Source organism: Jatropha curcas, chromosome 1, assembly GCF_041381405.1.
Source record: "Jatropha curcas cultivar XTBG-Jc1 chromosome 1, XTBG_Jcur_1.0, whole genome shotgun sequence".
NCBI classification, from domain to species: domain Eukaryota; kingdom Viridiplantae; phylum Streptophyta; class Magnoliopsida; order Malpighiales; family Euphorbiaceae; genus Jatropha; species Jatropha curcas.
The window spans coordinates 26279320-26293253 of record NC_143151.1 but is presented as its reverse complement, the minus strand read 5'-3'; the positions used below and the strand labels follow the sequence as shown (position 1 = coordinate 26293253).

The 13934-nt window shown below is 34.3% G+C and overlaps 1 non-coding gene across 1 annotated transcript; it reads right to left on the bottom strand.

Moving 5' to 3' along the window:
- Positions 1-5364: 5364 nt before the first annotated feature.
- LOC119369927 (small nucleolar RNA R71) lies at positions 5365-5471 on the bottom strand. Its single transcript, XR_005177480.2, has one exon. It is a non-coding gene; the product is annotated as a small nucleolar RNA R71 (small nucleolar RNA).
- Between the last annotated feature and the right edge of the window lie 8463 nt (positions 5472-13934).

Sequence of the window (13934 nt, the reverse complement as noted above, 5' to 3'; positions counted from 1 at the left end):
CTTATAGTTTAACATGTTGCTGTCAGTTGGCTCTTAGGTTCTTCTTTTCAATATTTCTTTCATGGCTTCCTTTCCCCTGTCAACTATCTCTGTATATATGTAGGCAACTGCTGAAAAATGAATGGATGATAAATAAAAATTTTGAGATATGAAAAATGAATAAATGAATGAATGGATGATTATGTTTCCTTCATCTCAATACATGTAGCAGGAGCTTTATATTTTCTATAAAACCCAGGAAAATTTTAACAGGAACAAAGAAGATAACAACAGAAAAAATGTCAGAATTTGGTTTAAAATTTTTGTGAGATTTGAAACAGTTGGCCGAGCCTTGCGGTTGGCACATATTTCCGTTTTTTTATAAAAATCCAATCTAAGATTTTTATTTTAGTCAATATATAGATTTGAATATATATATATATATAAAATTATATTTTAATCAATTATAATTCTATTAGTGCTGCGAAATTGTTTAAGTTGTGTATTGACTGCACACCGTCACCATATCGAAGTGGTTGATCAATCTATCATCATATATCTAACCCAAAAAGACATATTTGAGTGGTTGATATAATTCAAAGTGCAAATAATTCTCTAAAGTACCTTTATTTTATATGCATACATTTGTATCATTACAAAAGTGGATGGTTTATTTATTTTTTTTTATATGAATAATAATAGTTATATTTCCATTTTATTTTTTGCTTTTAACTTGATTCATTTACTGAATTTTGATTTGTAATTTCAAATATTGTTAATTTTAATTAAATTCAAATTCTTTTCAAAATATCAATTTATAAAGTAAGGTTTCTTTTTTTTTTTTTTTAATATATATATCAAGTGCCAGGAACCAAAATGAAGTTGGAAGTATCCCCAAGTTATATAGCTTTTTTGAAAATTTAAAATAAACTATATATACACTTTCCAAAAATTATAATTAAACAGTCCAAATTTTCCTCATTTGAAAAATACTTATTTCTTTGAAAATAATTATTCAAACACTAATTATACGAATAAAAAGTATTTTCATTTAATTCAGATTTTGAAATATCGAAATTAAAATTTCAGGACTATATTTTTTTATTGCAACACTTGCAAAACCGGATCAACTCAAGAACTCCATAATTCCTAAAATAGCATTACCAAGTCTAAGCAAATTTGCCTTTTGATTAAATAGACGTTTGACCAACAACTAAAATGATAATTTTTCTCAAATTGGATTTACAGAATACTTATTCTTTCAGGAATCACAAACTATAATCCAAAGCAGTTAGAAATGAGCTATCGAAGTAGTATCATTATGTCTTATTTAGTTCATTTTTGAATATTTAGATTCCTATATATATATATTAAAGAGTAATGGATTGCGTTGCCAGACGAATTTTATCAGCAAAGTCAAATGTTTATTTTATAGAGCCGCTACTGTTTGAAAAGTTACTATAGAGTCGCTACTGTTTGAAACATTTTATCTGAATATATCTTGGCTCGAATATAAAGAAATGTACGTAACTCAAAAAAAAAAAAAAAAAAAAAAAATTACAAGTAGATAATGGGAGGTGGAAAATTTATGAAAAATTAGAAAATTGTTTGGTAATAATTTTAATCAATAGCTAATGAATATTTTAAAATTTTATGTTTGGTTAATATATGGAAGCTAAATATTTTAATAAAAAGGTTAGTTTAGAATATATAGTCTCTAATTTTTTGTTCTAAATATTTTAATAAAAAGGTTATTTCTAGAATATATAGACTCTACTTTTTTTTTTTTTTTGGGTTCTAAATAATGGAAAAGTTAATTATGTTCCCATAGAAATGTGAGGTTGAAAAAAGTTATTTTGAGACTAAGACCCTTAATTTAGAATAATAATTAGCCAATTATAGTTTTCTATATATTATTTTTTACAAAACACAAAAATACATTATCTTTTGAATTTTTTTCCCGTGTTAAATATTTTGTAAAATTAATTTCTTATATTTCTCAGATTACTTTCAAATCTAATTCGGCAACAATTTTAAGATAGCATCTAGCATTTTGAGATTAGGCGCTCATTTCAATCGAACCTAAAACGACTCGACTTCTATCCATTGAATAAAAATTGATTCATTTTATAAATAGAGCAGATATGAATATTTTTATTAATTCGATCCGAGCTAACCCAAACTTGATCCCATTAATTTTTTCTCTTTTTTATATGAAAAAAAAGGCTCGTTTTAGTAATTAATTTTATGTATATTATTCGATATGACTCGACCCAAATCTGAACCCAACCCTATATACTGTGGGGCAGATACTAGATGGATATTATTTTTTATTATTGGATCAATTATGGATAATGCAAAATCTTTCCTGAAATCGATCCATGATTGTACTAAATAGGTTTAAACACTATCTTTATTAGCTATATTGTTCAATATAGACCTAACCATCAATCCGGAACTTTTAGAAAGGTTATAAATTCACCCTAAATTGATATTATATTTTGGACATCCTGAACTTCTCAACCTAGTTGTGATTACACCTTTATTGCTTTCAAGGTGCAATTACATCCTAAAAGCGAATTAAACACCATGAAGTTATTGATATATTGCAATTACACCTTAGAAACTATTAACATTATGATTATGATTAAGATAATGTACAAGGGGACTCCATAAAAGCAAATGCAAAATGTAATGTTTGAATTAAAGGAGAAAGAAGTGCTATCACTCAAGCATTTAAATAATAAATAAGAAAATCAAACCCAAATTAATATTCATATGATAAAAAAAAAAAAAATCAAGATTAGGCTTTTGATTTTAAAAGTGAATAAATTTTAAGATGCAAAAATAATGAGTTGCGCACTAATATAAGAGTACTCTTCCTAGAACGACGAACAAATATGTTACTAGCTACCCATCATTCAATTTCTTACAAGAGGAAATAAATAATTAATAAGATGAAAAACAAAAGGGGCAAAACAGATAATTCTTCCTTTTAATTTAGATAGTATGTTTTGTGATAGGTGTCATTTTTATAGTATTTTTAATATAATTTTTATTTAGAATTTTAGTAAATTTTATCACTTTAATTAATTTTTACTTCGATTTAATTATAATTTTGTTCAAAGCTTCTTTGAATCATAATTCACTTGATCTTAAAGAAATTTGCAGGATTTTGGCATAGAAAAGAGCATTATAAAGCAAAACACTTAGGCTCTAGCACGCTCAGCCCATGCACCTTAGCACGCCCGTGCTAAACTTAAGGGAAATCAAGTTGAGACTCAGACTCTAGCACGGCTAGCCCGTGCTATCTGGCACACCCATGCCTAAAAGGACCTTAGGGCGTGCTTGCCTAGCACGCCCGTGATGCAATTTATCTTGGAAAGTCAGAGCCTAGCACGCCCGGCCCGTGCTATGGCTCATGCTCGTGCCACAAGTACTCCTCTGAGCGTGTTGCAGAGCACTGCTCGTGCTGAATCATTCATAGACTCAGACTCTAGCATGCCCAAGCCGTGCTATCTGGCACGCCCGTGCTACGAAGGCAAAGCTGTCTTGAATAAAAACGCAAGCTAGTCTTTTTAACTCACATGGGCCCACCTTAGATATTTTCCTAAACGTGCAAAACAAGATCTAAGCCTATTTAGGAAGAGAGAAGAGTCCTAACTAAGAAGAAATCCAAAGGCTAAACAGTTTATGATCTCCAAAGAAGATTTCATACTGAATAAGGATTTTATTTCCTAAACGGAGTCAGATTTTCTCCCAGGAGGTCTATATAAAGAGAGGAACCATTCATTGTAGAGGCATCTCGAGTTCTACTATTTTTCTACATAGTTCTCTCTCTCTCAAAGATTTCAAGAATCTAAGATTTGTGCCAAGATTCAAGAAAGCCATCCACGTATTTATTGTCTAGTTTTTATTTCTAAACTCTTAATCTCATTTTTTTCTTTTCATTATTCACTATTGATTATGAAGTTTTATTCAGATATTATTGAGTTTCATTTAATTACTATGTCGAACTAAAACTCTCATACTAGGGATTTGATGTAGCTTAATTTGATTCCAATTTATAATATTAGATTTGCTTTTCCTTGTTCATGATATAATTTATTATTGAACTTAATGCTTCCAGGCAGAGTTTCTCCCCTGAATTGATTTATTTCATTAATCACTATCAGGAGAAGGGTTTTTCATATGAAAAAGGTAATAAATTATATGAGAATAATAACTTGATGCGGAAGCTATATGGTTTGACTTATGGGGGGTTTTCATAAGTTAATGACCTTAGGGTATGAATTCACAAAACAAACCATAAAACTTAATCATTTAATTCATATTTGATTGCGCTATTGGAAGATATATGATTAGACCAGATTAGAATAGCTAACAATACATCGGGAGATCTTGTTAGTAATTTTAGGGTTGTTTCCCCTACTTGAACAATTAAAATTGATTAACAAATTAACAAAATAAATTGGATAGAATTAAGTGAAATCAAAATCCCTAGTAGCTTAAATCCTTGATTTCTTTTCTTCAAATACTGTTGCTTGATCTCTTTTTGTTCTCTTTTATTTGTTTAATTTAATTTCTTAAAATAATTCCCCTTATTGTCGTTTAAATAATAATAGGTTAACATAATTTTGGTACTTGATATACAATCCCTGTGGATACGATACTTTTTCACTGTATATTACTTGTTGCGATTTCGTACACTTATGAAAATCACTGTCAAGTTTTTGGCGCCGTTGCCGGGGATTGGCATTATCAATATCAATACTAATTACCCTATTATTAATTTAGACATTCCTTTTGTTTTATTTAATTCTTCTTTTAAGAATTATTTCAGGTGTTTATGCAAAGAAGATCAGGTAGGACTGAACCCCTAATCTTTGATCCAGAAATTGAAAGAACTTGTCGCAGGAACAACGCCGTAACAAGAACACGTGAAAGCAAACCTGAACAGCAAGCAGACATGGTCAACGAAGACAAAATAGAAAACGGACCTCCACCTCAACATCCGGTCCACACCTTGCGAGACTACACAACACCTAATCTTAATGGGACAACCTCAAGTATTACAAGACCTCGAGTGGAAGCTAATAATTATGAAATTAAACCTGCAATTATCCAAATACTTTCCACCTCAATTCAATATGGAGGTTTACCTAGTGAAGATCCTAACGCTCATATCACAAATTTCCTGGAATTTGCGATACTTTCAAACAGAATGATGTTTCCGAAGATGCCATAAAATTGAGATTATTCCCTTTCACTCTTAGGGACAAAGCATGATCTTGGCTACAATCGTGCCCTGCTGGAAGTTTCACAACATGGGAAGAATTAGCCCAAAAGTTTTTAGCAAAATTCTTTCCATCTTCAAAAATCACAAAACTGCACAATGAGATAATGACATTTGCCCACGATGATCAAGCAAGTTTGTACGAAGCTTAGGAAAGATTCAAGGATTTATTAAGAAAGTGCCCACATCACAGTTTGCCTAAATGATTACAGGTACAAACTTTCTATAATGCATTATCTCCTAACATTAAAATTACTCTAGATGTAGCTGTAGGTAGATCTTTCGAGAGGAAAGGGATTGATGAGGCATATGAATTGATAGAGGAGATGGCAAGCAATAGCCATTATCAAAACAACTCTGAAAGGAAGAAGACTGCAGGAGTCTATGAAATAGATGCCATTACAGCACTCAATGCCAAAGTAGATAATATGGTAAGAAAATTGGACTTATTGACTACTAATTATGTAAATTCTATTATGCAAGTTTGTGATAAGTGTAATGAGCAACATGGAATTGGAGAATGCATGATAGACTCCTTGAATCCACAAACCTTGGAACAAGTAAACTATGTGATGAATCAAGGAAGAAAGAATTACCCATACTCCAACTCATATGATAACAGATTGAGGAATCATCCTAATCTGTCATATGGGAATCCTAATAATGCTTTGAACGCACCACTAGGCTTTATTCCTCAAGAGAAGAAATCTAATGATGATCTCCTTACTGCCCTTTCTAAATCGCACATGGATTTCATGAACGAAACCAGAGAAAACCACAAAATCCAGCAAGCTGCAATAAGAAATTTGGAGATTCAGCTAGGATAATTCGCAAACATGATGGAATCCCAACCTCAAGGTACGTTACCTAGCAATACTAAAAAAAATCCTAAAGAACAGGTACAAGCTATCACCTTGAGAAGTGGCAAACAATTAGAAGAACCACCAAAGAAAGAAAAGAAAACGGAGGAGCAGAAAAAAGTTCCCATCATTGACCTAGAAGAGCAAGAAGAAGTGAAACCTTATCTTCCACCTGTTCCCTTCCCACAAAGGTTAAAAAAGGCACGAGATGACAAAAGCTTCCTCAAATTTCTTGATGTATTCAAAAAGCTTCAAATTAACATTCCTTTTGCTGAAGCTCTTACTCAAATGCCTAGTTATGCGAAATTTCTAAAAGATATCCTGAGCAAGAAACGACAAATTGATGATCAAGGAACAGTAATGTTAACTGAGGAGTGTAGTGCAATTATTCAAAATAAATTGCCTCCAAAGTTGAAAGATCCATGAAGTTTTTCTATCCCTTGCAATATTGGTAATCTTGATTTTGAAAAAGCTTTAGCAGATTTAGGTGCTACCATTAACCTTATGTCTTATGAAGTCTTTAAGATGCTAGGTATGGGAGAGCTAAAGCCAACAAGGATGTCTCTACAATTAGCGGATCGATCAATCAAATATCCAAGAGGAATTATAGAAGACGTGCTTGTAAAGGTAGGAACATTCATCTTCCCTTTTGTTATTCTTGATATTGATGAAGATAGGGAAGGATCCTTAATCCTTGGAAGACCTTTTCTTGCAACTGCAAGAGCATTAATTGATGTATATGAAAGCAAATTAACTTTAAGAGTTGGACAGGAAGAAATTATTTTTGATGTTCTTAAATCTTGTAAACTTCCTATGGACTATAGTGATCGCGTTCGAATTGATGTTGTTGATGAATGTGTGGAAAAACACTTTGCATATTAAAGATGACATTAATGAATCAAGCATCATGAATGAGAAAGAAAGTGAACCACCAAAGCAAGAACTGAAACAACTTCCATCTCATTTAAAACATGCATTCTTAGGTGAGAATCATTCTTTTCCTGTTATTATTTCTTCTCACTTAACACTTGATCAAGAGGAAAGGTTGTTGCAGGTTCTTCGAAAACATAAGAAAGCACTAGGGTGGTCGATTTCAGACTTACAGGGGATATGCTCGAGTGTATGCATGCATAAGATCCTGATGGAAGAAGACTATAAACCTTCAATCGAGCATCAAAGGCGATTGAACCCGAATATAAAGGAGGTAGTCAAGGTTGAAATCATAAAACTTTTGGATGCTGGCATTATTTATCCAATTTTCGATAGTAGTTGAGTAAGTCCCGTTCAAATCGTTCCAAAGAAGGGAGGTATGACTGTTATCTCTAACAAAAATAATGAATTAATCCCACTCGAACAGTCACAAGTTGGCGTGTGTGCATTGATTATAGGAAGTTGAACAAGGCAACATGCAAAGACCACTTTCCCCTACCCTTTATTGATCAAATGCTTGAAAGACTTGCAGGTTATCCCTATTATTGTTTTTTGGATGGTTATTCAGGATATTTTCAAATACCTATTGCTCCAGAAGATCAAGAGAAAACCACTTTCACTTGCCCTTGTGGCACTTTTGCCTATAGGAGAATGCCTTTTGGACTATGCAATGCTCCTGCAACCTTTTAAAGATGCATGATGTCCATATTTTCTGACATGGTAGAGAAATTTATTGAAATATTCATGGATGATTTTTCTGTATTTGGTTCCTCTTTTGATGCATGTGTTTATTACTTATCCTTAGTAATGCAACGATGCGAGGACACTAACCTTGTTTTGAATTGGGAAAAGTGTCACTTTATGGTTAGTGAAGGTATTGTCCTAGGACATAAAATCTCACAAAAAGGAATTGAAGTAGACAAAGCCAAAATCGAGGTAATTGAAAAGCTACCTCCTCCTAATTCAGTAAAAGGAATAAGGAGCTTCCTTGGCCATGCAGGATTCTACAGGGGATTTATTAAGGATTTCTCTAAAATCACAAAACCTCTTTGTAATTTATTGGTTAAAGATATTCCTTTTAATTTTGACAAAGAGTGTTTAAATGCTTTTAACAGGTTGAAGAAGGAGCTGATCTCTGCCCCTATCATTGCTACACCAGATTAGACTCTTCCCTTTAAGCTTATATATGACGCTAGTGATCATGCTGTTGGAGCTGTTCTTAGGCAAAGAAAGGAAAAGAAGTTACACATCATTTATTATGCTAGTCGCACATGAAATGATGTGCAATTAAATTATGCCACTACTGAAAAAGAACTGCTAGCTATTTTTTTTGCTTTTGACAAGTTTAAGGCTTATTTAATTGGAGCCAAAACAATAGTTTACACTGATCACTCTGCTATTAAGTATTTGTTAGAAAAGAAAGATGCAAAGCCAAGATTAATCCGTTGGGTTCTTTTGTTGCAGGAATTTGATCTAAAAATTCGCGATAAGAAAGGAACTGAAAACCTCGTGGCCGATCACCTTTCCAGGCTAGAATTGGGGGAAGAAGATGCAACAAAATTACAAATCAATGAAAACTTTCCCCATGAACATCTTCTCCTATTGGTAAACACACAAGCTCCATGGTATGCCAATATAGTTAACTACCTTGTTTGCAAAATCACTCCTCCCAATCTTTCTTATCAACAAAAGAAAAAGTTTTTCCATAATATCAAATATTACTATTGGGAGGAGTCCTTTTTGTTCAAATATTGTAGTGATCAGCTATTTCGGCGATGTATACGGGAAGGAGAAATGGAAAGTATCCTTAGATTCTGCCATTCAATGGAATGTGGGGGACACTTTGGAGCAAGCAAGACAGCAATGCAAATCTTGGAAAGCGGTTTGTATTGGCCAAATTTATTCAAAAGATGCTTTTAACTTTGTTCGTCTTTGTGATCGCTATCAAAGGTTAGGTAATATCTCGAAGCGACATAAGATGCCCTTAAATAACATCCTTGAAGTCGAGATCTTTGATGTTTGGGGTTTGGATTTCATGAGACCTTTTCCATCATCTTACTCTAACCAATACATTTTAGTGGCAGTGGACTATGTCTCAAAATGGGCAGAAGTTATTGCCCTTCTAAATAATGATGCCAAAAGTGTAATAAATTTTATCAAGAAGTATATTTTCACACATCATGGCACCCCTAGGGCAATAATCACAGACGGAGGTAAGCATTTTTGCAACAAATATTTAGATTCCCTTCTTGTAAAATATGGTGTTACTCATTGTGTAGGTACTCCATATCATCCTCAAACAAGTGGACAAGTAGAAGTCACCAATAGGGAGATCAAGAAGATTCTGGAGACCACTGTTGCACAATCTAGGAAGGACTGGTCCAAGAAACTCGATGATGCTCTATGGGCTTACAGAACCGCATTCAAAACACCAATCGGTATGTCTCCATATCGCATGGTCTACGGTAAGGCTTGTCACCTTCCTGTTGAGTTGGAACACAAAGCATATTGGGCAATTCAATTTCTTAACTTTAATACTTAGGAAGTTGGTCAAAAATGGTTGCTTCAATTGAATATGATGATGAAATGCGCCTCTATGCTTATGAGAATGCCAAAATATATAAGGACCGCACTAAACAATGGCATGATAAGCATATTATCCTGAGGAATCTAAAGGTAGGACAACATGTTTTGCTCTATAATTCTAGACTCCGTCTCTTCCCTGGTAAGTTGCGCTCCAGATGGTCCGGTCCATTCACGATCAAAGAAATTTTTCCATATGGGGCCATCGAAATAGTGGATGGTAATCGAAGTTTCAAAGTTAATGCTTAACGTTTGAAAGTTTATCAAAATGACAACTTTGATCCAGTCAAAAATACCATCAGTCTTGTTTGACCTGAACTTGGTTAAGTGCTTCGAGCTTAAACGACGTTAAACAAAAGCGCTTGTGGGGGACAACCCATGTTATTTTTTCTCCAATTTTTTTTTGTTTCCATTTATTTTTATTATTTCTGTTACAAATTTTCCCAAATTTTCTCCATAATTGTTCCTTTGTTTTAATCAAAAATTCTTTCAGGATCAAGTTAAAATCCACAGGATGGCACGCCCAGGCCGTGCTCAGCAACACGGCCGTGTTTCATAAGATAAATCAACTCTTGAAGGCCAAAGGCTAGCACGCCCTGACCGTGCTATGAAGCACGCCCGTGCCAAGACATGACAAAGGATTACAAATAGCACGCCCAGACCGTGCCCCAGGACACGCCCATGTGACCATAAAGGAGAAAGTCACTTTGAGAGTCAGAGGCTAGCACGCCCTGACCGTGCTATGAAGCACGCCCGTGCCAGGTACGATTAGTTTTTTCTTTACAGGTCCCAGCCGTGCCGTCCAGCACGCCCGTGCTCGCAAACCGCCTCAAAGCATAACTAGCGCGCATGGTCAGGCCGTGCCAGGAAGCATGCCCATGCCACGACCAGACCTGCGCATTAAAACGCGCCCTTTTTAAAGAGCACACCGTAACCCTCCCTCATTCTCCTAAGCACGCCCTAGCCGCCACACCCCTTCCTCTCCTTTTTTCTCTCTTTTTCTCCGTTTTCTCTCAAACCAAACACACTACACACCAAATTTCTTCACCATTCTCCTTCACCATGCCTCCCTGATACAAGTGCAGTAGACTCGCCTCCTCGGTTGCTGCTAGACAACGACCAATTGCGCGGTCCTCAACTGCTCCTCCTCCACCAGTTCCACCTCCTTCCACGCCTGCTCCTCCTCCATTTGAGATTGCTTCCCCAGAACAGCAAAAGAGGTATAATAAACTATCCCTTCGACCTATTTTACCAAATAGATTTATTGATGAGAATGCTTTAGCACAAGTAGGGCTTAGGGATGTTGTTCTAGAACCCCTTAGGCGTATTGGGTGGGAACAATTTATCAATATGAAAGACCTTGTTTATGCACCTCTCATATTAGAGTTTTTGAGTTCTTATTCCTCCCTTATTCGCTTATTTGATTTTCCTAGCAAAATTGGATTTCGGTTATTTGGTAGAAACTATGAACTTTTTGTAAATAAGGTCAGTCATATATTTGGTTTCCCCACTGAAAATGCTCATAATCGGATACCGACTGATTTTATGGATCACACTATATGGACCAAACTCACTGGCGGTGATAACTATACTCCTATGTTTTCAAAAGCCTCAAAATTAAGGAACCCCGCCCTGAGATATATTCACAAATTTTTAGCTAGCACTATTTTTGGGCGAAGCGAGAGTGATGGGGGTACTGAGCCGAAATGAATTATACTTCTTATGGGCTATTGATCAGGGAATCTTGTTGCATGTCGGTTATTAGTTGTGTTTGAGATGGGCAAGGGTTGCACGAGCAGATAAGGGGGCTATTATGATGGGGTGTTTTGTAACCCGGATTGCAGCGTACATGAGAGTATGGAACCCGGCTAGGCCAGTTTATGATAGTGTAGGAGGAGGGCGCGACACTAGACTAGACTTAGATGTCATGATCCACATGAGGCTGATTGAGAAGGTAGGAGATTCATATCGGGTAGTGGGTACTCGAGATGACAGTTCTAAGGATGAGGAAGCTGAGGACGCAGGTGATGCTAACATGGAGGAGGGTACTCTAACTCCTTTTATTCCTTCTTCTGGTACAGGTACCTCTGGCGCTGGTCCATCCTTTGAAGGAACGTTAAGCATGTCCAACGACAAAGTCTTTGCACGGATGATGTCCCGAATGGACATGTTTCACATGCCTTAACGGGATGGAATCCATGGTTGCAGACAGATTCCAATCCATCGAGATTATGCACGGGAGCCTTGACTCTCGCATGGATACCTTGCAAGGCCAACTCCACACTGTAATTCAGTTATTGCAGCCACACCCGCCTCCACCACCGGAATCTTGATAGATTTTGACTTCTTTTTGTTTGTTTTTCTATTTCGATTTTTGTTCTCATACACTAAATGTTATGTTTTGAATTTTTGTTTCTTTTTGTTGATGTTTCCCTTTCTTTGAATATTATATATTCTCGTAGTTTTTCTTTTTAATGTTTTTTCATGATCTTCTAGCTATGCTACATTCCAACACCTAGCTCTATTGTATTTTTCAATACAATTATGGTAATGCTTGCTACACTCTTTCATTATTTTCTTTTGCTAATGTGATAAGTTTGGGGAAGTAGGCTTATTTTGAACACATTGAGGACAATGTGCTCGATTAAATTAGAGGAAGGAAAAATTTTAGTTAAAATTTTATTTTTATTATTTTAGCTTAACATGGTTGGAATAATTATGGGCAAACTTGAAAGTTATCATAATTTAGTAACTTGTGATAAATTTAGTTGATTTTCTAATCTAGTATGTTTGAGCCTTAATTTTAATTTTTGACTCAACATGATTCTTTGGTTTAACTATTTGTTTCTAAGATTATAAACACTAATTTCTGTGAATTTTATGATATATAGATATGTTTTAATCAAAATTTATTTAACCTTGGCATTCCTAGAACAAATTAGAATCCCCTTTGAGACAAAATTTTTAAATGCTTACAGTTAGAAATAGATGATTTAGGCATTCTTTGTTGAACCCCTTATTTAGCCTAGGCCAACCAAATTAAAATATGACTTTTGCAACCAATTTGAAGCCTATATCCAAATTTTATTGTTCACCCTTATTAAGCCTAGCCATTAAACCAATTTAAATTCTTACCTTAAGTGCAATAATGTATAATTAAAGGATTTGATTTTTATTAAAACATAGCAATAAAAAGGGAGAAAATTTCATTAAAACTAGCAAGTGAACCAAAATAGAAAACTCAAAGAGAAACACCCCATAAAAGAGGCAATCAATCACAAGAATTCAAGTTTGGGGAATTTTAAGCAAGGAAGAAGTTATCAAAGTATTATGAAAAGACCTTGCCAAAATATCTCTAATCGTAAGCTAGTGAAGAACTTCAAGAATCTCCCTTTACAAATTGTTTTGGTATAATGAAAATCTTGATATTATACATTCTTTTGTGCTCTTTGTCTATCTTTTTATCCTTTTCTTTGATTAGCTAAATTTATACCTCGAAAATCTCATTACAACCTAAATAAAGACATTTTGATCTTTTAAATTGTATGTATTTAAGTTATGGAGAAGGGATGACTAATTTTGCATATGGGAATGTTAAACTTAAAAAGGATTAAATAATTTTTGAAATTTCATATTCTACTTATCATAGGTTGAATAAATTTTGGTGTTGAAAAATCTTTTTAATTTATGTTTAAATCAAGGAATGTGCTTTATCAAAAATTGAATTCTCGCTTAAATATAAATTAGTATGGAAAACACTTGATTTATTCGCATATTAATAATTTTGATATCTTTTGGAACTTGTGAATAATTATCTCCAACAATAGTAAGTTAGTTTTGGCAGTTTATTTTGTTCTTTTGATTTTAGTTTTGTTGCTTGAGGACAAGCAATGGTTTAAGTTTGAAGAATTTTGATAGGTGTCATTTTTACAGTATTTCTAATATAGTTTTTATTTAGAATTTTAGTAAATTTTATCACTTTAATTAATTTTTACTTCGTTTTAATTATAGTTTTGTTCAAAACTTCCTTGAATCATAATCCACTTGATCTTAAAGAAATTTGCAGGATTTTGGCATAAAAAAGAGCCTTATAAAGCAAAACACTCAGGCTCTAGCACGCCCAACCCGTACACCTTAGCACGCCCGTGCTAAACTTAAGGGAAATCAAGTAGAGACTCAGACTCTATCATGGCTAGCCCGTACTATCTGGCACGCCCGTGCCTAAAAGGACCTCAAGGCGTGCTTGCCTAGCACGCCCGTGATGCAATTTATCTTAGAAAGTCAGA